At 46.4% G+C, this 22,614-nt stretch overlaps 1 protein-coding gene across 1 annotated transcript in view; it reads right to left on the reverse strand.

Moving 5' to 3' along the window:
- CRB1 (crumbs cell polarity complex component 1) overlaps nucleotides 1-22,614 on the reverse strand; it is an 80,487-nt gene that overhangs the window by 12,943 nt on the left and 44,930 nt on the right. The gene's annotated exons all lie outside the window — the stretch shown is intronic.

The raw sequence follows: 22,614 nt of genomic DNA on the forward strand, positions 1-22,614 counted from the left end.
GAAAACAAAAAAATGTATCATTTATTTTGAGCATCTGTTATGCTCAGTTATGCTCATTTTGTATCTGTTTTAGCCATTTCTATCTGAGATCCTTTATTTTAGACGTACAAAAAGCCCCCCACAAAGTTTTTTTTCCGGCTAAAATAACAGATCTCAGATGGAAATGGCGGCATGGCCTGGTCAGGAATGTGAGCGGCAGCAGCGCATGTTAGCTCCTGCTGTTGTCACGAGGGTGTCAAGAACCACGCCTGACTCTGTTATACCCGGGGTGTCAGGGATCGAACCGGGAGACTCCAGCGTCCTAGGCTGTAGCCTTGCTCACTAGACCACAGAGCTTCCTGGACAGTTTCTGTTACTTTTTTGAACCACCTCCTTGACCTGAATGTTCCTGCTTTTGATTTGACCAATCAGATCTATGTACGCCCTATTTAAGGAAGACCATGTCACTTCCTCCCTTGCCAGATTATTGAGCTATCTCAGCCGTAGTCTTGCTTCAGCCTCTCAGTATTTTGTCTGCTAACCTGCTCGTGTACCGAACTCTGCCTCCATCGACTACTCTCCTGCCTCATCCTGAATCCTTGCACCTGCCATCTCGTGTACCGAACTCTGCCTCCATTGACTACTCTCCTGCCTCATCCTGAATCCTTGTACCTGCCATCCCGTGTACCAACCCAGGACTGCCTGACTACTCTCTTGCCTTCCTCGTTCTTCGGCACTCATCTACCACGTGCACCTTATCGGGTCCATTGAGCCACCGCCATTCCTGCATATCGGGATCATTCATCCATTCCGTTTCCACGCTCCTCTGTTCCTGTGTCGCTGCCATTGGACTCCTTCCCCTCTTCGAGTAACCTCTACAAGCAATTGTGCAGGTAACCTTAACAGAATAATCTGGCCTCAAAAATGGAGTCCGCAGTGACGCTCCTGAAAAAACAAGTTATAGAGCTACAAGAATTCGGAACCACTTATCAGGAAAAGTTTTCCCAGTTACAAAGTGTGGTACAAGATCAACAAGGGGAAATAATCGCCCTACAGAGACAACTCCTGGAGGGGCAGGCCCCAGCTGGAGATACTCGCATGCCGCTCCCAGCAAGGTTTAATGGAGATCGACGCCAATTCCGAGGTATTTTGAACCAATGTCGAATCTATTTTGAAATGAATCCAGCCCGGTTCACTACTGGAAAGATGAAGGTATTGTTCATCATCAATCTTTTGTCTGATGAGGCTCTCGCCTGGGCATCTCCTTACGTGGAGACCGACAGCAGCCTTCTGCGGGATCAGGAGACCTTCATCTCTGCCATAAGTCAGATGTTTGATGATCCTAATCGTTGTGCTACTGCGGAACTAAAACTACTTAATCTACGCCAAGGAAATCGTTCAGTGGCCGTTTATACAGCCGAATTCCTCCGCTGGGTGACCGACACCACCTGGAATCATGCCGCCCAAAAGAGTCAGTTCCGGCGGGGGTTGTCTGAGCAAATGAAAGATGAACTTGCTAGGACAGATATTCCAGAAGACTTTGAAGACTTCATTAAACTTTGTATCAGAGTCGATCAGAGACTTACTGAAAGGAGAAGGGAGAAAGAATGGGCGCAGGAAAACCGACCCACCTATTTTTTCAGACCATCAGCTCCCCGTAATCCTGAACCTGCACCGGAACCTATGCAAATCGATGCATTACGGAGATCCATAACTGTAGCGGAAAAGGAAAGACGCATCTCAGAAGATCTTTGTCTCTACTGCGGAAAACCGGGACATTATGCTATCGACTGCCCTAGAAGGGTCCGTAGAATAAACGCGGTCAGAGAGATAGAAGAACAATTGGAATCAGAAAATCCATACTCCATACACTCTGAAATAAACTCTATTTCCCCTATTGCTTGGAAGAAAGACCAAACTACTATCCCCGAGTCTCATTTCATGGTACCCATTCAGATCTTCACCTCTGAACTCGAAATCTCCTGCTCTGCTATGCTGGACTCTGGGGCCGGGGGCAATTTTATGGACTTAACATTTGCACAAAAAAAACATATCCCACTATTAAAGAGAACAACACCATTGGATATGGAGACTGTGGACGGCTCACCTCTTTCCTCAGGTCCAGTTACGCAAGAAACGGTAAAGCTCCAAATGCGCATCAACACGGATCACCTTGAGGACATCCATTTTTCTTTGATCTCTTCACCAAAATTTCCCATAATCTTGGGGATCCCATGGTTGGCGATTCATAATCCATCCATTGACTGGGAAAATCATGTACTACACTTCCCGTCGGAATTCTGTCAGTGTAATTGCCTGCAAGACACTCAGTCTTCAACTCCAGCGATCCCTCTGGTTCCGGAACAGTCTACAAGTGAGTTATTACCTCTGCCGTACAAGGATTTTCAGGATGTTGGCGACAAGAAAAATGCAGATAAGCTTCCTCCTCACCGTTCTTACGACTGTCCGATTGAACTATTACCGGGAGCGGAAATACAGTTTAGCTGCATTTATCCGCTTTCTGATCCTGAATTGAAGGCTTTGAAAAAATATCTAGATGAAGATCTAAAAAAGGGGTTTATCCGACCCTCCACCTCTCCAGATGGTGCTCCTTTTTTCTTTGTAGAAAAGAAAGATTCCTCTTTACGCCCCTGTATAGACTACCGGAAACTTAATAGTATCACTGTAAAAAATCGTTATCCCCTTCCTTTAATATCTGAACTTCTCGAAAGACTGCGCACTGCCAGAATATTTACGAAACTCGATCTCAGAGGAGCATATAACCTGGTCCGTATTCGTCCGGGTGACGAATGGAAGACTGCTTTCAGAACTAGGTATGGACATTTCGAATACCTTGTTATGCCTTTCGGACTGTGTAATGCGCCAGCTACATTTCAACACTTTGTTAACGATGTGTTCCGGGACATGTTGGATCAGTTCGTAATAATATACTTGGACGACATTCTAATTTTTTCTGAAAGTCTGGAGCAACATCGTATGGATGTCTGCAAGGTTCTACAGAGACTTCGAGAACACCAACTCTACATTAAACTTGAGAAATGCGAATTTGAAAAAACAACTGTTCAGTTTTTGGGATACATCATTTCTCCGAAGGGTCTAGAGATGGACCCCAGCAAGATTAGAGCTGTAACGGAGTGGCCTACTCCCAGAAATGTAAAAGACATACAAAGATTCATCGGTTTTGCCAATTTCTACAGGAGATTTATCCGGAATTTCTCCAGGGTCATCAAACCAATCACACAACTCACAAAGAAAACCGTACACTTTACCTGGACTCCCGAGGCACAAGACGCATTTAGTCAACTAAAGACTCTGTTCACAGGCACACCAATACTAATCCATCCAGATCCAGAACTACCATTCACGGTAGAAGTGGATGCATCTGATTCAGCAATGGGGGCGGTTTTGTCACAACGTACAGGAGATAAAGAGTTGCTTCACCCTTGTGCCTATTTTTCTCGCCAAATGTCCCCAGCCAAGAAAAATTACGACATCGGGAATAAGGAACTACTTGCAATCAAGGAAGTTTTCTCGGAGTGGAGACACCTTTTGGAGGGGGCCACCATTCCCGTAACCGTCTTGACTGATCACAAGAACCTTGAGTTTCTGCATAACGCCAAAAGATTATCCTCCAGACAGGCCAGATGGAGCCTGTTCTTTTCTCGTTTTAACTTTATTATTACCTACCGTCCAGGTTCTAAGAACGGCAAAGCAGACGCGCTGTCCAGAATGTTCTCTGACTCCTCCCAAGAAAATAAGAATCAGACCACGATCCTGCCTGAAAGAAACTTCTTGGGGGCCACCCATTCGGGGGATTTATGGAAACGAATTAAAGACAGATATCAGAGTGACTCTTTCCTTAGCCACCCCACTAGTGAGGTTAACCTTCACTTCCAGGATGGTTATTGGATCAAACCGGATCATCAACTATATGTTCCCGAAATAGCTCGACTTGAAGTCCTTAAACTGGCTCATGATTCCAAGTTGGCCGGTCACTTGGGCATAAAAAAAAACTCAAGAACTGTTATCTCGTTCCTTCTGGTGGCCCAATTGTAAAGGGGATGTGAAAAGGTATGTTTCTTCATGTTTGACCTGTGCGCATTACAAGACACCACGTTCTTCCCCTCTGGGATTATTACAACCACTTCCGGTTCCATCTCGCCCTTGGGGCTCAGTCTCAATGGACTTCGTGGTAGATTTACCTCCTTCTCAAGGAATGAACACTATCCTTGTTGTCATAGACCGTCTTACCAAGATGGCACACTTCATACCTTTCAAAGGAATACCATCTGCAAAACAGACAGCAGAACTCATGATCCGTGAAGTGTTCCGGCTACACGGGATTCCAGACAACGTGGTCTCTGATCGTGGGGTACAGTTCACGTCCAAATTCTGGAACAACTTCTGTTCTGCCCTTGGAATCAAAGTAAATTTTTTCATCAGCTTTTCACCCACAATCTAATGGTCAGACTGAAAGAACTAATCAAACCCTCAAACAGTATCTACACTGTTTTATTACCCATTTACAAGATGACTGGATGGAACATCTCTCCACCGCAGAATTTGCATACAATAACTCGGAACACAGTTCGACTTCTTTCAGCCCGTTCTACGCAAACACAGGCCTCCATCCAGTCTTCATTCCCCATCAGCCAATCACCACGGCCCTCCCAGCAGTAACTGAACGGTTAACTAACCTGCAGGAGGTACAGGGAAAAATCATGGAGAATTTACACAAGGCCCAAAGACGCTCCAAACAAGCTGCGGACAAACACCGTAGACCAGAACCCGTTTTTCATATTGGGGACAAAGTGTGGCTGTCTACAAAAAATATTAAGCTGAGAGTCCCCTCTCAAAAACTGGGTCAAAGATACATTGGACCGTATCAGATTTCGGCTCAAATTAATGATGTCACATTTAAACTCAAACTCCCGGATTCGCTCAAGATACATCCGGTCTTCCATTGTTCACTCTTCAAACCATTTGTCGAGAATACTTTCCCTGATCGCTTTTTGATGCCACCCCCACCAGTCAGGGTGCATGGAGAAGAGGAGTTTGTTGTAGAAAAGATCCTGGACTCTAGAATTTGTCGAAGAAAACTGCAGTATTTGATCCGTTGGAAGGGTTATGGTCCTGATGAGGACTCGTGGGAACCCAAGGAGAATGTACACGCTCCCAGACTGGTCAGTGAGTTTCATCGGCAATACCCCAGCCTATCTTGGAGATGCCCGGAGGTCATCGTGGAGGAGAGGGAGTACTGTCAGGGATCGAACCGGGAGACTCCAGCGTCCTAGGCTGTAGCCTTGCTCACTAGACCACAGAGCTTACTGGACAGTTTCTGTTACTTTTTTGAACCACCTCCTTGACCTGAATGTTCCTGCTTTTGGTTTGACCAATCAGATCTGTGTACGCCCTATTTAAGGAAGACCATGTCACTTCCTCCCTTGCCAGATTATTGAGCTATCTCAGCCGTAGTCTTGCTTCAGCCTCTCAGTATTTTGTCTGCTAACCTGCTCGTGTACCGAACTCTGCCTCCATCGACTACTCTCCTGCCTCATCCTGAATCCTTGCACCTGCCATCTCGTGTACCGAACTCTGCCTCCATTGACTACTCTCCTGCCTCATCCTGAATCCTTGTACCTGCCATCCCGTGTACCAACCCAGGACTGCCTGACTACTCTCTTGCCTTCCTCGTTCTTCGGCACTCATCTACCACGTGCACCTTATCGGGTCCATTGAGCCACCGCCATTCCTGCATATCGGGATCATTCATCCATTCCGTTTCCACGCTCCTCTGTTCCTGTGTCGCTGCCATTGGACTCCTTCCCCTCTTCGAGTAACCTCTACAAGCAATTGTGCAGGTAACCTTAACACGGGGTCAGGAAGTCGCAGCGGTTGGCTGCGCACTCTATGTAAGATAGGGCTGTTTCCTTATGGTAGCTTTCTGGGTTTGCTTTGCAACCCTTTTTGTCTCACTCAGGGATCCGTAGCTCCTTCTCCTCAGCTGTTCCTTGTCCAGCACTCCCTTCTCCTTATATTCCCCTCTCCCACTTCTCTGGTTGCCAGATATAGAGCTTCCTGCCTGGACTTCTATACTGACCCACTGGAGCTGTGTTGCTGCGTTCTCTGGTTGTTGGTCCAGAACGTATCCCTCCGGATCCCTGTTGGACCCTTGTGGTCTGCTGTGGTCGCCAACCTGGGTTTATGTGTTTGTCTGTATTGTCTGTCCTCTCCCTGGTGTTTCCCTCTTAGTGTCAGTGGTGCGGACTAGCGATCCCACCGGCCCGTTCACTATCTAGGGCTCATTTTAGGGAAAGCCAGGGTTTAGGCACGTGATCGCCGCACGGGTGAGGAACCCGTCTAGGGACGTCAGGGCAGTCAGGTGGCAGCGTCACCACCTTTCCCTCTCCCATGGGCAGGGCTTTCCCTTTTCCCTCCCTGTGCGTGACGCCGGTCATTACATTATATCTGGCCCTTATTTTGTGTAGGTAAAAAAAAAAAAAAATTTTTTTTTTTTTTTTACCTACTTAGAATCCAGTATGGATCCAATTGCTGCTCTGTCCAAACAATTTCATGGCCTGTCTTTGGAGGTGGCAGGATTGAAGGCGTCGGTCCTCCAGCAACAGCAGCAATTACAACTGACCGCAAGCCCAGCGGTTGCTACTGGTAACCAGGTTATTGCGGAACCCAAGGTCCCTCTCCCTGACAGATTTTCTGGGGGAAGGGACAAGTTTTTGATATTCCGTGAGGCCTGTAAATAATATTTTAAACTGCGCCCTTACTCCTCTGGTAATGAAGAACAGCGGGTGGGGGTTGTTATTTCCCTGCTGCAGGGGGACCCGCAGTCCTGGGCGTTCTCTTTACCCACTGATTCCCAGGCTCTTCGGTCAGTGGATGAGTTTTCCGGGGCCTTGGGTCTCACATATGACGACCCTGACCGAGTCGCACTGGCTGAATCAAGATTACGGAGACTCCTACAAGGAGAGCGGCCAGTAGAGGAGTATTGCTCTGACTTCCGTAGGTGGGCTACGGATACCCAATGGAACGACCCGGCTCTCAGGAGTCAGTTCTGCTCTGGGTTATCCGAAAGGGTTAAGGATGCGCTTGCATTATATGAGACCCCCTTTTCCCTTGATGCGGTTATGTCCCTTTCTATCCGAATAGATAGACGCCTTAGGGACAGGTTGAAAAAACCGGAGCAATTGGTAACCCCTCCCAAGCAGCAGTTAGTCTGTACGGACTTAGACGAGCCTATGCAGCTAGGAGGAACCACTCGTCAGGTCCGTCCTCCTGAGGTTCGCCGTAGTTTTTTTTGTGGGGAGAGGGGTCATTTCATTAATGTCTGTCCTTCTTTCCTCAGAAACAAAAGACCGTCGGAAAACTACTAACCCCAGGCTGTGTGGAGGATGTCAGCCGGGGGGTATATGTTTCCTCCATACGTACATCGCAATTTGTGTTGCCAGCGGTTATTGTTTTTGGTGTTAAGACCGAGACTATTTCTTTCTTTCTAGACAGTGGAGCAGGGGTAAATTTGATAGATGCCCATTTTGCCCGCACTATGGATTTGTCTCTCTGTACGCTACAGAGACCTATTCCCATATTCGCTATTGATTCTGCTCCTCTGTCTCAGAGAAACCTCACCCACATTGTTCATAATTTACACCTTCGGGTAGGGGACCACCATAACGAGATGCTTTCATGTTATGTTCTGGAGGGGCTTCCCACTCCAGTAGTGCTGGGCCTTCCCTGGTTGGTAGCGCACAATCCAGTGGTGGATTGGCAGGCCAGGGAGATATCGGAGTGGAGTGAGCATTGCAGAGAAAATTGCTTAAATAGCAATTGCTTAATCGCCTCCATAACTACCCTACCTACATTTATTTCGGATTTTGAGGACGTTTTTTCTGAAAAGGGTTGTCAGAAGTTACCACCTCACCGTCCTTATGATTGCCCGGTTAACCTTATTCCCGGCGCAAAATTACCCAAGACCAGGTTATATAATCTTTCGGGTCCAGAGAGACAAGCCATGAAAGATTATATCTCCGAGAGCTTGGCTAAGGGACACATCAGACCCTCTTCTTCACCCGTGGCTGCAGGGTTTTTCTTCGTTAAAAAGAAAGATGGGGGTCTGCGTCCTTGCCTAGATTTTCGCGAATTAAATCCGAGACCCATACCCTCTTCCTCTCATTCCTGACCTGTTTAACCAGATTGCGGGTGCTAGGTGGTTCTCCAAACTTGATCTTAGGGGGGCCTACAATCTGATTCGTATCAAGGAGGGGGATGAGTGGAAGACAGCTTTTAACAACCCTGAGGGGCATTATGAAAATCTAGTTATGCCTTTCGGTCTGACCAATACTCCTGCCGTCTTTCAACATTTCGTTAATGACATTTTAAGTCATCTAATCGGCAGGTTTGTGGTAATATACCTAGATGATATTTTAATTTATTCGTCTGATCTGAGAACACATGAGGTGCATGTCAGACAAGTACTGCAGGTCCTACGGACGAATAAATGATATGCTAAAATTGAAAAATGTGTCTTCGCCGTTCAGGAGATACAATTCCTAGGTTATTTTTTATCTGCTTCAGGTTTCCGTATGGATCCTAGGAAGGTCCAGGGCAATTTTAGATTGGGATCTTCCTGAGAACCTCAAAGCACTGCAACGGTTCTTGGGCTTCGCGAATTTCTATAGGAAATTCATTAAAAATTATTCAGTTATTGTAAAACCCCTTACTGACATGACTAGGAAGGGGACTGATTTTTCTAAATGGTCTGACGCCGCTAAAGTTGCTTTTTCCTCTCTAAAAGAGAGGTTTACCTCGGCACCTGTACTAGTCCAACCTGATGTCTCTCAGCCTTTTATTGTTGAAGTCGATGCGTCAGAGGTGGGAGTGGGGGCGGTGCTGTCTCAGGGTCCGTCTCCTGGCAAATGGCGTCCTTGTGCTTTCTTTTCTAAAAAACTATCTGCAGCAGAAAAGAACTACGATATTGGCAATAGGGAACTATAAGCTATTAAACTAGCGTTTGAAGAATGGCGTCACTTTTTAGAGGGGGCAATCCACCCCGTCACTGTGATTATGGACCACAAAAACCTTCTGTACCTCGAATCAGCTAAGCGTCTCAACCCTAGACAAGCTAGGTGGTCGCTATTTTTTACCAGGTTTAACTTTGTTATTACCTATCGTCCTGGGGCAAAAAATACCAAGGCTGATGCACTATCTCGTTGTTTCCCTGGAGGGGGTAATGTGAGTAATCCGGTACCCATTCTTCCAAGAGTAGTGGTTGTTTCTGCGGTACACTCTGCTCTGGAGGGGAAGGTGTTAGAGGCCCAGGGGGATGCCCCGGTCTCTTGCCCCTCAGAGAAATTGTTTGTACCGTTGAACCTGCGTTTCGAATTATTAAAGGAACATCATAATTCGGCACTTGCTGGGCACCCGGGTAGTAAAGCAACCTTGGAGCTATTGTCTCGTCGTTTTTGGTGGCCAAGATTGCGTCAGGATGTATTGGATTTTGTGTCTTCTTGTTCTACCTGTGCGCGCGCAAAAGTTTCGCATACACGTCCTGCAGGGTCTCTATTACCACTCGACATTCCCAATAGACCATGGACACATCTGTCAATGGATTTTATCACTGACTTACCTTTGTCTGCGGGTAAAACTGTTATTTTGGTAGTAGTGGACAGGTTTAGCAAAATGGTACACTTCATTGCGTTACCCGCACTACCTAATGCTAAGACTCTTGCTCAGGTATTCATCAGTGAAATCGTGAAGCTTCACGGGGTCCCTTCCGATGTTGTTTCGGATCGGGGTACCCAGTTTATTTCTAAATTTTGGAAAGCTTTTTGTTCCCGTTTGGGGGTACACTTGTCGTTTTCCTCAGCTTTCCATCCTCAGTCGAATGGACAGACTGAGCGTACCAACCAAAACCCTGAGACATATCTAAGATGTTTTGTGTCTGAAAACCAAGAGTTGTGGTCATCATATTTACCGTTAGCTGAGTTTGCCATAAATAATCGTCGTCAGGAATCCACTGGCAAGTCACCATTTCTTGGTGCATATGGTTTTCATCCCCAATTCTGTACTTTCAAAGAGGGGGGGTCTTCTGGGGTTCCCGAAGAGGAACGGTTTTCGTCATCTCTTTCATCGGTATGGCAGAAGGTGCAAGCTAACTTGAAAAATATGGGAGGTAAATACAAATGCATGGCTGTTAAGAGACGGTCGCCAGGTCCGGACCTAGGAGTGAATGACTATGTGTGGTTGTCTACTAGGAATATTAAATTAAAGGTTCCCTCTTGGAAACTGGGTCCTAGGTTCATTAGCCCTTACAAAATTGTAGCCATCATCAACCCCGTGGCTTTTCGTCTGGAGCTACCTCAGACTTTTAAAATCCATAACGTCTTTCATAAGTCGTTACTCTAAAAATATCCACCTCTAGAACCGTCACCGCTGCCACCCCCTCCTGTTGTTGTGGATGGTAATCTAGAGTTTCAGATATCCAAAATTGTTAATTCTCGTCGGGTCTGCCGCTCTCTTCAATATCTTCAATATTTGTTTCTGTTACTCTTTTTTTCTGGGGCTCTTCTCTACCATGTCTGTATTGATGCTCTGTATCTGTGATATCATGCCTGTCTATTGGTACGATACCGCCACTGTATCACCAGTACCTACAATGCTCCTATTACGTTATGTTATCATCTGGGTCATGTTTCTGATGTTCAAGTATGGCTAATGTATTTAATATTTTGAGCTGGAATGTGAGCGGCATGGGTGACCCGTCAAAGCGATTTGCCGTGATGGATTTTCTGCTCCTGTAATTCCCTACTATTATTTGTTTGCAAGAAAGCCATTTTACAAAGGAGGGGGCACAGGTATTTCATAGGTCATTGATGAGTCATACATTCCACTCAGCGGTCTCTAGCTATTCCCGTGGGGTTAGCGTCCTGGTCCATAAATCAATTCCCTTCCAGGTTCAGTCATCAAGTATTGGCCCTGACGGCCGCTCTATCTGCATACACTGTACCATCTTCACGGAGGAGTGCCTGCTAATATCACTATATATACCTCCACCTTATAGCAGTGTGGCGTTGAGAGGCGCTGTGACATATATTAATAGTAACCCTGATATACTAGTCATAACCATTGGAGAGGTTACGGTCCCGAGGAAAGAATGTGGGTTCCTGCGGTAAACGTGTCTGAGGTAAACGCCGACAGGCTAGTTCGGGCTTTTCATGCCTCTCATCCTGAGAGACCTGGTCCTGAGTGTCCGGAGGCCCCTCGTAGAGAAGGGGGTACTGTCACGAGGGTGTCAAGAACCACGCCTGACTCCGTTATACCCGGGGTCAGGAAGTCGCAGCGGTTGGCTGCGCGCTCTATGTAAGATAGGGCTGTTTCCTTATGGTAGCTTTCTGGGTTTGCTTTGCAACCCTTTTTGGCTCACTCAGGGATCCGTAGCTCCTTCTCCTCAGCTGTTCCTTGTCCAGCACTCCCAACCTCCTTATATTCCCCTCTCACACTTCTCTGGTTGCCAGATATAGAGCTTCCTGCCTGGACTTCTATACTGGCCCACTGGAGCTGTGTTGCTGCGTTCTCTGGTTGTTGGTCCAGAACGTTTCCCTCCGGATCCCTGTTGGACCCTTGTGGTCTGCTGTGGTCGCCCACCTGGGTTTATGTGTTTGTCTGTATTGTCTGTCCTCTCCCTGGTGTTTCCCTCTTAGTGTCAGTGGTGCGGACTAGTGATCCCACCGGCCCGTTCACTATCTAGGGCTCATTTTAGGGAAAGCCAGGGTTTAGGCACGTGATCGCCGCACGGGTGAGGAACCTGTCTAGGGACGTCAGGGCAGTCAGGTGCCAGCCACAAGGTGAGTCAGGGGTCACCACCTTTCCCTCTCCCTTGGGCAGGGCTTTCCCTTTTCCCTCCCTGTGCGTCACGCTGGTCATTACAGCTGTCTACAGCAAATAGCCTGCGCGTGTTAGCTCTTGCTGTCTACAGCAAATAGCCTGCGCGTGTTAGCTCCTGCTGTCTACAGCAAATAGCCTGCTCCGTGGGCTTACCTGAGCCTCCCAGAGACCGGCAGCACTCTCTTCCTGTTGGCTGTTAATGCCCGGTTTCCTTCTGGAAGGGTCCCATGGTCAGAGGAACTGCCATGAAAAGCAAGGAGATGGCGGGAAGTGCCGAGCGCGGTGCGCAAGATGGTGCTGGCACGCTCTCCACGGTAAAGAAGCAGGGCAGAGCGGGAAGTGTGCCGGGGGCTGTGAGGGCTGCAGCGAGCTTCAGGGCACCACTGAAGATGCCAGAGCTGCATGGATCCTACGTGGAAGAGGATCTGGAGGTGGAGGAGACAACCCAGACTACTGCAGGAGGAACCCATGAGGACACTATGGAGGTTAGCGAGGCAGCTAGGATAGAGGAGGAGAGGGCCATGTCTCCCCAGAGTGCAGAGCCGACACTAAAAGATGTCTTCAGGGCAGTTACTCGGTGTGGAGTGACCCTGACAGCATTACAGCAGCAAATAGGGTCCCTAAAGCAAGAGTTCACCTTTATTCGCCATGATCTGCAGAAAGTTAAATAATGGTGGAGGTGGAGGGTTGTGTCAGTGAGGTGGAAGATAAGCTTCCCCCTCTAACCAGGGCATCCCGCACCCATGAACAACAGATTTCAGCATTGATAGCCAAGACGGATGATCTGGAGAACCGTCTTAGACGCAACAATGTACTTCTTCTGGGGATTCCTGAAAAGTTGAGGGACAAGACCCTACGTCTTACTTTGAAACATGGCTTAAAGACGTCTTTGGCACTGGGGTGCTTTCCCCATTATATGTGGTGGAACGGGCGCACCGAGTCCCCACCAGACCTCTGCCGCCGGGAGCACCCCCACGACCTGTTCTGATTAAATTACTTCACTACAGGGACAGGTATGCCATTTTGAGGGCTGCCAGAAACCACCCTGACATCACCATCAACAGGCAAACAATTGCATTTTTTAAGGACTTTTCTTCCGAAGTCCAAAAGAAGCGGAGCCAGTTCCTGGATGTCAAGCGGCGACTTCGTTTCCTGCTAGTGTCCTATTCTATGATGTACCCGGCACGTCTGCGGGTGGCTGCTCTGGGATCTGTTCATTTCTTCAATGCACTGAAAGATACGGCCACATGGATCGACCAGCATGAACGTCGGCTGCGACAGGAGGAGAGATTATGGCCGTCCGTCTATCTCAAGTTTGTACCCTTGGTTGCTAATGAGCGACCTATTGGAAAGATATCCCTCTACTGTTCTACTACTGAACTGCCCATGGAGCGCAATTATCCTTTTATGGTAGGGGACAATCTCGCTCAGCAGAAGTAGAGAGTTTGAAACGTTACTTAGATGTCCGGTTTCATGGAGAACTTGTGCCTCGGCCTGTTAGATGATGCAATGCAGGCACGATTTTTTGGTTCTGGTTTTTGTTTCTGTTACTCTTTTTTTCTGGGGATCTTCTCTACCATGTCTGTATTGATGCTCTGTATCTGTGATATCATGTCTGTCTATTGGTACGATACCGCCACTGTATCACCAGTACCTACAATGCTCCTATTACATTATGTTATCATCTGGGTCATGTTTCTGATGTTCAAGTATGGCTAATGTATTTAATATTTTGAGCTGGAATGTGAGCGGCATGGGTGACCCGTCAAAGCGATTTGCCGTGATGGATTTTCTGCTCCTGTAATTCCCTACTATTATTTGTTTGCAAGAAAGCCATTTTACAAAGGAGGGGGCACAGGTATTTCATAGGTCATTGAGTCATACATTCCACTCAGCGGTCTCTAGCTATTCCCGTGGGGTTAGCGTCCTGGTCCATAAATCAATTCCCTTCCAGGTTCAGTCATCAAGTATTGGCCCTGACGGCCGCTCTATCTGCATACACTGTACCATCTTCACGGAGGAGTACCTGCTAATATCACTATATATACCTCCACCTTATAGTAGTGTGGTGTTGAGAGGCGCTGTGACATATATTAATAGTAACCCTGATATACTAGTCATCATGGTGGGAGATTTCAATAATACTATTCATCCCTACTGGGATAGATATGGTGGGGCACAGGCGGATGCTGATTGCCTGTATCAGCCTTTGGCAAATTGTTGGAGGAGCTGGCCCTGATAGATTTGTGGCGTATCCGACATCCCAATGTGCGTCAGTTTTTTTTGCTATACCAGATTGCGCGAGGCCTTATCACGTATTGATCTGGCACTGGGATCTGAGTTGGTGTGCAGACAGGTGGTGGAGGTGAAGTACTTGACTAGGGCTTTGTCTGACCATTCCCCTTTGTTTTTGCGTCTGTCCGCACACCCGTGGTTCCCGTCTCTCAGCCGCTGTGGACGTTTAACTCTTTTTGGTTACAGGAAATCGACTGTTCCTACATTAGTTCTACTATACAAGAGTATTTTACCCTAAATGTAGGCTCAACCACAAGCGGGGTGGTATGGGATGCCATAAAGGCTTGCTTAAAGGGAGTGCTTATTCAGGGGATTAGTAGAGCCAAACTTAAAAGACGACAAATTGGAGAATTTGAGGGACCGAGTTGGGGTGACGGAGGCAAACTTTGTGGAGAAGGGCGATCAGTTGTCTTTGACTGGAAGGAGGCTCAGGATGCATATAACTCGCATGTTGTGGAACTTGCCCGCACAAAGCAATCCTTCCAGCGACAGAAGTATTATGATGAGGAGGAGAAGGTGGGCCATCTACTAGCCCTTGTGGCTAGGGCACAGTCCACGTCGGCATATGTTACCGCTTTACAGGGGGTGGATGGGACGGAAATTGTGGATAGCCAGGCCATAGTGTCTGTATTTAGCTCCTTTTATGCTGATTTGTATGTCAGTCACGTCTAGGTTGTAATGGGGAAGATATATCATCATATCTACATGCGGTATCCTTGCCTAGGCTGTCAGATTCAGATAGAGCGTACCTAGATGGTCCGTTACAGTTGCTGGAAATTGAGGAGGCGATGTCTTCCATGGCAAATAATAAATCACTGGGTACTGATGGGCTGCCAGTAGAAATTTATAAAAAGTTTGGAGATATCTTACTGCCCCAGTTGTTGAAGGTTTTCCAGGAGTTCTCAGAAACGGGGACGCTTCCGGGATCCATGCAGGAGGCTATTATAGTTGTTCTCCCTAAGCCGGGTAAAAATCCTCTCCTCCCGGATTCATACCGACCCATATCATTGTTACCCACAGACATAAAGATACTGGCTAAGGTGCTGGCTATGCGCCTCTCGAAAGTTGTCTCTTCACTGGATCAGTCTGGATTCTTGCCAGATAGGTCCACGGCGATTAACATCAGAAGCCTATATCTAAATATGCAAATTCCGGTGGACAACCCAGGGAATAGAGTAATCTCTTCCCTAGATACCGCTAAGGCATTTGATAGTATTGAGTGGAACTATCTATGGGAGGTACTGGAGAGGTTTGGTTTGGGGAATAGTTTCATAGCATGGTTGCAGCTCTTATATGGTAGGCCTACAGCGCGGGTACGGGTGAACGGATATCTGTCAGAGGGATACCGGCTCTACAGGGGAACCAGGCAGGGATGCCCTTTGTCTCTGTTACTGTTTGCCCTCGCCATCGTGCCATTGGCGGCTATTGTTAGGAGGCATGATGGGATTGTCGGGTTTAACCGAGGCAGGTCACAGGAGAAAATTACATTATATGCAGATGATGCCTTGCTGTTCTTGTCCGAGGCTAGGGAGTCCCTACCAGAGATTATGGATGTGATCAGTGTTTTGGGGCGCTGCTCTGGTTTGGTTGTTAATTGGAGCAAATCGTCCCTCCTTCCTATAGATAATGGAGATAACTCTGTGATCTATGCTCAGTCAGGACTGCAGGTGGTGAGTGAATTTAAGTATTTGGGGGTGGTGGTGTCTAGGAAACTCACGGAATATGAGAAGCTGAATTTATCCCCCCTCATAGGCAGATTCAAACAGAAAATGCATGTATGGTCAAAGCTGCCGCTGTCAGTGGTAGGACGGATTCATCTTATTAAGATGATCTGGATGACACAGCTACTTTATCTACTACATAATTCACCCATATGGTTTCCTCTCAGGGAGCTCATATGGAAGGGGAGCTCGGCAGGGTTGCGGCTGGAGACACTGCAAAGATTTAAAAGTGAGGGGGGTTGGCTATTCTGAATCCATGGGTGTATTTCTTAGCCGGCCAACTTCAACATATGAAGGACTTGGAAAGGGAGATAACCTACTTTGGGTATCTTAAGGATTCTTGGCGGTACCAAACTTATACGAAGCGTTAGAGGCAGATAAGTTTAAAATGTCAGGTCTGGCATTCACTACGTTGCGTCTCTTGCATAAGACATGGTGGAAAGTGAGGGACCTACAGGGCATAAAGGGCATCACGCAGTATACTTCAATATGGGACACTCCATGGTTGCCGCATCTGGGCTCCCTACAGGGTATGGGGGGTTGGCATAATAAGTGCATTATCAGAGTTCACCAACTCCTTGATCATAATGTTCTCAAAACTTATGAGCAACTTCAGGCAGGAAACTGGTATTCAGACTTCAGACTCCTATAGGTATTTACAGCTGCGCCATGCCTTCCGGTTGTCACGGCCTCGGTGTTTTGCGCGTGACACGTTGCCGTGCATGCCGGTTGAACGCATTTATGTCAGCTTGTATGTGCTTTTCGCCCCTTCTCCTGGTCCCCCCGCCCCCCCATGTCTGGTGCTGGAGGGTTTAACTACCTTGCTGGGTGTGGTCACTAGGTGCATCTTATACCTGTGGCTTATGGCCAAGAGTCAGTTGTTATCCAGCCTTGGTGTGTGCTGGAGTTATGCTCCTTGTTTGGATGTTCCATCTTCTAGCCAAGATTAACTGGCTAATCAATTTGGAACGAGGGGTTTATAGGAAAAGGGGTGCTATGACCATATTTGAGAAACTATAGACTCCTTGGATTGACGCCCCAGGGCAGGCATCCAGGGAACTCCAGAGATACCGTCTGGGACTAGTGTGAGGGGTACTAATGCCTGATGTGTGTAGCTGGATCTGTGATTGGTGGTCTCTTGCAGGATTTAGGGAATGTGTCTCCACTATTTAATAAGGGGAAGTTGTGTCTTATGACAAAATGTAATTTTACCCACAGGATCAAAGATTCAACGCAGTATTGTTAAGAGTGCTGTAGGAAAGGAGCATGTATTTATCATAAAGACATGATGGTGGGGTCAGGTGGTAAGCAATGTGGAGGAGTGAAAGCATCATCAAGATGTTATGAGGGTGGAGGGTATGGGGGTGTTAGGGTTTTGTGTTTGTAAAATTTAAAATATGTTAATAAAAAATTACTTAATTTAAAATGGATGCAAAATGAGTGGAACTGAGCATAACAGATGATTGTTTTTTTGTCTGTTTTCTTGCTTACTGATCAGAAGAATGGAAAATGAAATGGAGATGTGAACCTAGCCTTAGTTTAATAACTATTTGGGAGGTGACAGGCTCCCATCAAACTGTGTATTAAACTGCACCTTCATAGAACAGGGGCTTTGCTCTTTAGTGTATCCTGAAAACCATCTGCACGGTGTGTATGTTCCCCTGAAAATGCCCATGGTCAGTAAGACCTACTGAACCTAATCAGTAGTAACATCTTGAATATTGTACATTGTAAATGCAGACACGGAATAGTACTTATCACCAGAAGTAAGGAGACGAGAGCTGTGATGCTGACTGCCATTTGGACACAGATATGCACGTTCATTTATATGTACAGTACAGACCAAAAGTTTGGACACACCTTCTCATTCAAAGAGTTTTCTTTATTTTCATGACTATGCAAATTGTAGATTCACACTGAAGGCATCAAAACTACGAATTAACACATGTGGAATTATATACATAAAAAAAAAAGTGTGAAACAACTGAAAATATGTAATATTCTAGGTTTTTCAAAGTAGCCAACTTTTGCTTTGATTACTGCTTTGCACACTCTTGGTATTCTCTTGGTGAGCTTCAAGAGGTAGTCACCTGAAATGGTTTTCACTTCACAGGTGTGCCCTGTCAGGTTTATTAAGTGGAATTTCTTGCCTTATAAATGGGGTTGGGACCATCAGTTGCGTTGTGGAGAAGTCAGGTGGATAAACAGCTGATAGTCCTACTGAATAGACTGTTAGAACTTGTATTATGGCAAGAAAAAAGCAGCTAAGTAAAGAAAAACGAGTGGCCATCATTACTTTAAGAAATGAAGGTCAGTCAGTCCGAAAAATTGGGAAAACTTTGAAAGTGTCCCCAAGTGCAGTCCCAAAAACCATCAAGCGCTACAAAGAAACTGGCTCACATGCGGACCGCCCCAGGAAAGGAAGACCAAGAGTCACCTGTGCTGCGGAGGATAAGTTCATCCAAGTCACCAGCCTCAGAAATCGCAGGTTAACAGCAGCTCATATTAGAGACCAGGTCAATGCCACACAGAGTTCTAGCAGCAGACACATCTCTAGAACAACTGTTAAGAGGAGACTGTGTGAATCAGGCCTTCATGGTAGAATATCTGCTAGGACCACTGCTAAGGACAGGCAACAAGCAGAAGAGACTTGTTTGGGCTAAAGAACACAAGGAATGGACATTAGACCAGTGGAAATCTGTGCTTTGGTCTGATGAGTCCAAATTTGAGATCTTTGGTTCCAACCACCGTGTCTTTGTGCGACGCAGAAAAGGTGAACGGATGGACTCTACATGCCTGGTTCCCACCGTGAAGCATGGAGGAGGAGGTGTGATGGTGTGGGGGTGCTTTGCTGGTGACACTGTTGGGGATTTATTCAAAATTGAAGGCATACTGAACCAGCATGGCTACCACAGCATCTTGCAGCGGCATGCTACTCCATCCGGTTTGCGTTTAGTTGGACCATCATTTATTTTTCAACAGGACAATGACCCCAAACACACCTCCAGGCTGTGTAAGGGCTATTTGACCATGAAGGAGAGTGATGGGGTGCTGCGCCAGATGACCTGGCCTCGGACAGTCACCGGACCTGAACCCAATCGAGATGGTTTGGGGTGAGCTGGACCGCAGAGTGAAGGCAAAAGGGCCAACAAGTGCTAAGCATCTCTGGGAACTCCTTCAAGACTGTTGGAAGACAATTTCAGGTGACTATCTCTTGAAGGTCATCAAGAGAATGCCAAGAGTGTGCAAAGCAGTAATCAAAGCAAAAGGTGGCTACTTTGAAGAACCTACAATATGACATATTTTCAGTTGTTTCACACTTTTTTGTTATGTATATAATTCCACATGTGTTAATTCATAGTTTTGATGCCTTCAGTGTGAATCTACAATTTTCATAGTCATGAAAATAAAGAAAACTCTTTGAATGAGAAGGTGTGTCCAAACTTTTGGTCTGCACTGTACATGTGGGATGCCATATTGTGGTTGTGCTATAAATGGAGCATTGTAAGGGCTGTATTATTATGTAAGGGCTCATGCACCTGGCGCAGTGTCCCTTTGGGCACTCCGTGTGTTGCCATATGATGCCCCAAGAGACACCATATTCTACACAAGACCAAAGTTTCTATGGTAGAACACCTCCATAATATGACATGTCATGAACCATGCCAATGGATTGGGTATGGTTTAGCAGAGCAGCAGCTATGTGGTAAGAACTGTGTGACCATTAGAAACTGGTTGCTAATTCAGTGTTCGTTGTGAAAAGCAACATGGTAACCTGAAAAATCCCAAGACCATTAACAATGAATGATCAGTTGTACTGCATTAACTTAAAAACACCACGGCTTGCATGGGGACATGGTTCTCACTGCATGGTGGCAGTACCCTCACTGTAACTGTAAATAGTCATACTCATCTGTACATCACATAACCATGGGAGATTTTTATCAACTGGAAGGAAGCAATGGAGGTCTCTGTTGAGTGACTGCTAGCAGAGACTTTGACAATTGTGGGGAACTTCAGTAATACAGAAAACACATTTGTAAAACAATACATCCTATAAAGAATGAACTTTCTTTGCAGAAGAAACAGCTGATGATCTATACAGATGATGGAGATGATGATGACGATGGCAAAGAAAAGAATGGGAAAAGATGTGAAACATTCAATGGTAACATTGAGAATAGAGTTTAATATACAGAGAATACATAACAGAAATATCACAATAACGATACAAACACGTAGTACAAAAAGCAGTGAAAACGCAGTGACGTGAAGACAATCTTTTGAGAAGAAAACACTCACGTTTCGAGCTAGTCTCAAAATCTATTGAAGTTATTTTACGTTTTAGGTCACTTACATTTGGTATGCGGCATTATGGTTAGTTTTGTATTTAACTGGTAAGAGAGCTACTAATCTTATTTTAGAAATCTGAGATGGCTTAAAGGGTCACTGAGTTTTGGTAACACTTTTGATATGTCAAAAGTTTTGGCCAGTGGGGGTCTGAGCTCAGAGACCCCCACCAATACCTAAAATGAGGGGAAAGAAGTGCACATATATTGTGCTCTCTCTCCTCACTGCAGGAGATAGAATTGAGATGGGCCCATAAACTTCTATTGATCTCATCTCCTGCAGCGAGGAGAGAGAGCGCAATGTGCACCCGCTTCTTTCTTCTCGATCTAGCAATTAGAGGAGTTCTTAAATCTTGGACCCACACTGATTAAAACTTTTGATATGTCTCTAAGATATATCAATAGTTTACAAAAACTCAGTTACCCTTTAAAGGAGTTGTCCAGGATTGTACTTTTTTTTTTTTACTAAAGGCAATGATATAAAGTAAATTCATCTCACCTGGTAAATCCCGGCAACTCCAGAGTCACTACTCCTGTGGTCCCTGCTGGCAGGAGCGGATTGGACATAAACCTTACAGGGAAACTTCCAGGGGGCCGCCTGAGCCCTCCTCACGACCAGCCATTGGAAGCTTTTGGGGATGTATTTTGTGCTCAGTTGGGGTGGTATAATATGCCACAATATGGTATTGCTGGCTCCGCCTATTTGTGTTGGTCATGCCTTCCATCAATTTGGACCTGACTACAAAACGGGGCCACTTTTGGTATTTTTTCCAGGGCCTCTTTAAGATCCCAGTCCGCCCCTGCCTACTGGTCTTGTCGGCTTGCAGAGATGATGTGCAGTACATACACAGGTATGCCTGTACAGGACTGCTGAGACCAGGCATTGGATGTAGTGATCATGTCCGCATGAATGGCACATCAGGACTACATAACAAGCCTTAAAAATCCTGGACACTGTACACTAAATTCAACAGTCTTTTAGTAACTACATCACTGTCAGATGTTCATTCTATATGTCAGCATTATCTTAACCCCTTCTTAATAAATATGCCCCTAATTGACATACCAAATAGTCACATTAAATTTGGTTATGGCCTATACACCAGTGATTATTAGCACACTGGATGTATAAGTCAAGCACTGGAAGTGTTCACATTTTCCAGGGATTCAGGTTATTTATGTTGCAGACCTTGGGCCCATTTACTGCTTATTACATATAACCCTACTGGCTAAAAGCAAAATGCCCCTGCACATTAACAGAACATATTAACATTAATTGTAGTATTATAGGGCTTTTGCCTGAAAGACACTGATGTCCTAAAGATGTCTGACCAGCCAATGTATGACTGCTGGGACGCCTAACAGAACACATGTACTGTAGATGGACATGCATGGTGACTCTCAATTAAGTGTGTATGGGCGATATGGAAACGACTGTATCAATATGCTGTAAAGTGTAGCATGACCATCAGTTCCCGCTCCTGCAGATGCTGTTGTTCGGCATATACCAGATAAGGCTACTTTCACACTTGCGTTCAGAGCGGATCCGTCTGAGATGGATCCGCTCATATAATGCAGACGGTGGCTCCGTTCAGAACAGATCCGTCTGCATTATATTGTTAAAAAAAATTCTAAGTGTGAAAGTAGCCTAAACGGATCCGTCCAGACTTTACATTGAAAGTCAATGGGGGACGGATCCGTTTGAAGATTGAGCCATAGTGTGTCATCTTCAAACGGATCCGTCCCCATTGACTTACATTGTAAGTCTGGACGGATCCGCTTGCCTCCGCACAGCCAGGCGGACATCCGAACGCTGCAAGCAGCGTTCAGGTGTCCGCCTGCTGAGCGGAGCAGAGGACAGACGGTGCCAGACTGATGCATTCTGAGCGGATCCGCATCCACTCAGAATGCATTAGGGCTGGACGGATGCGTTCGGGGCCACTTGTGAGCCCCTTCAAATGGAGCTCACAAGCAGACACCCGAACGCTAGTGTGAAAGTAGCCTAAGGCTACTCTCACACTTGCGCAGCAGGGTCCGGCAGGGAAACAGCCTGCCGAATCCGTATTAACCCTAGCCCACGTGTCACCGGAAGTCCGGCAAGCATGCCGAGAGGCAGCCTGGGAAAAAATGCAGTGTGCTGCATTATAGTGAATGGGGCTGGAACAGCCTTCCGGCGGCACGATGGGCTAGCATTAGCACGGATCCGGCAGGCTGTTCCCCCGCCGGATCCTGAATGATATGTGGATCAGAATAGACTTCTAGCTGCATTTGACTGGAAACCACCACCTGTTAGTCCTCATAGTCCTGCTCCCCCCACTCCACTGCTGGTTCATCATCCATGCGCAGGATCAGGT

Source organism: Bufo gargarizans, chromosome 7 (genome assembly GCF_014858855.1).
Source record: "Bufo gargarizans isolate SCDJY-AF-19 chromosome 7, ASM1485885v1, whole genome shotgun sequence".
Lineage (NCBI taxonomy): Eukaryota > Metazoa > Chordata > Amphibia > Anura > Bufonidae > Bufo > Bufo gargarizans.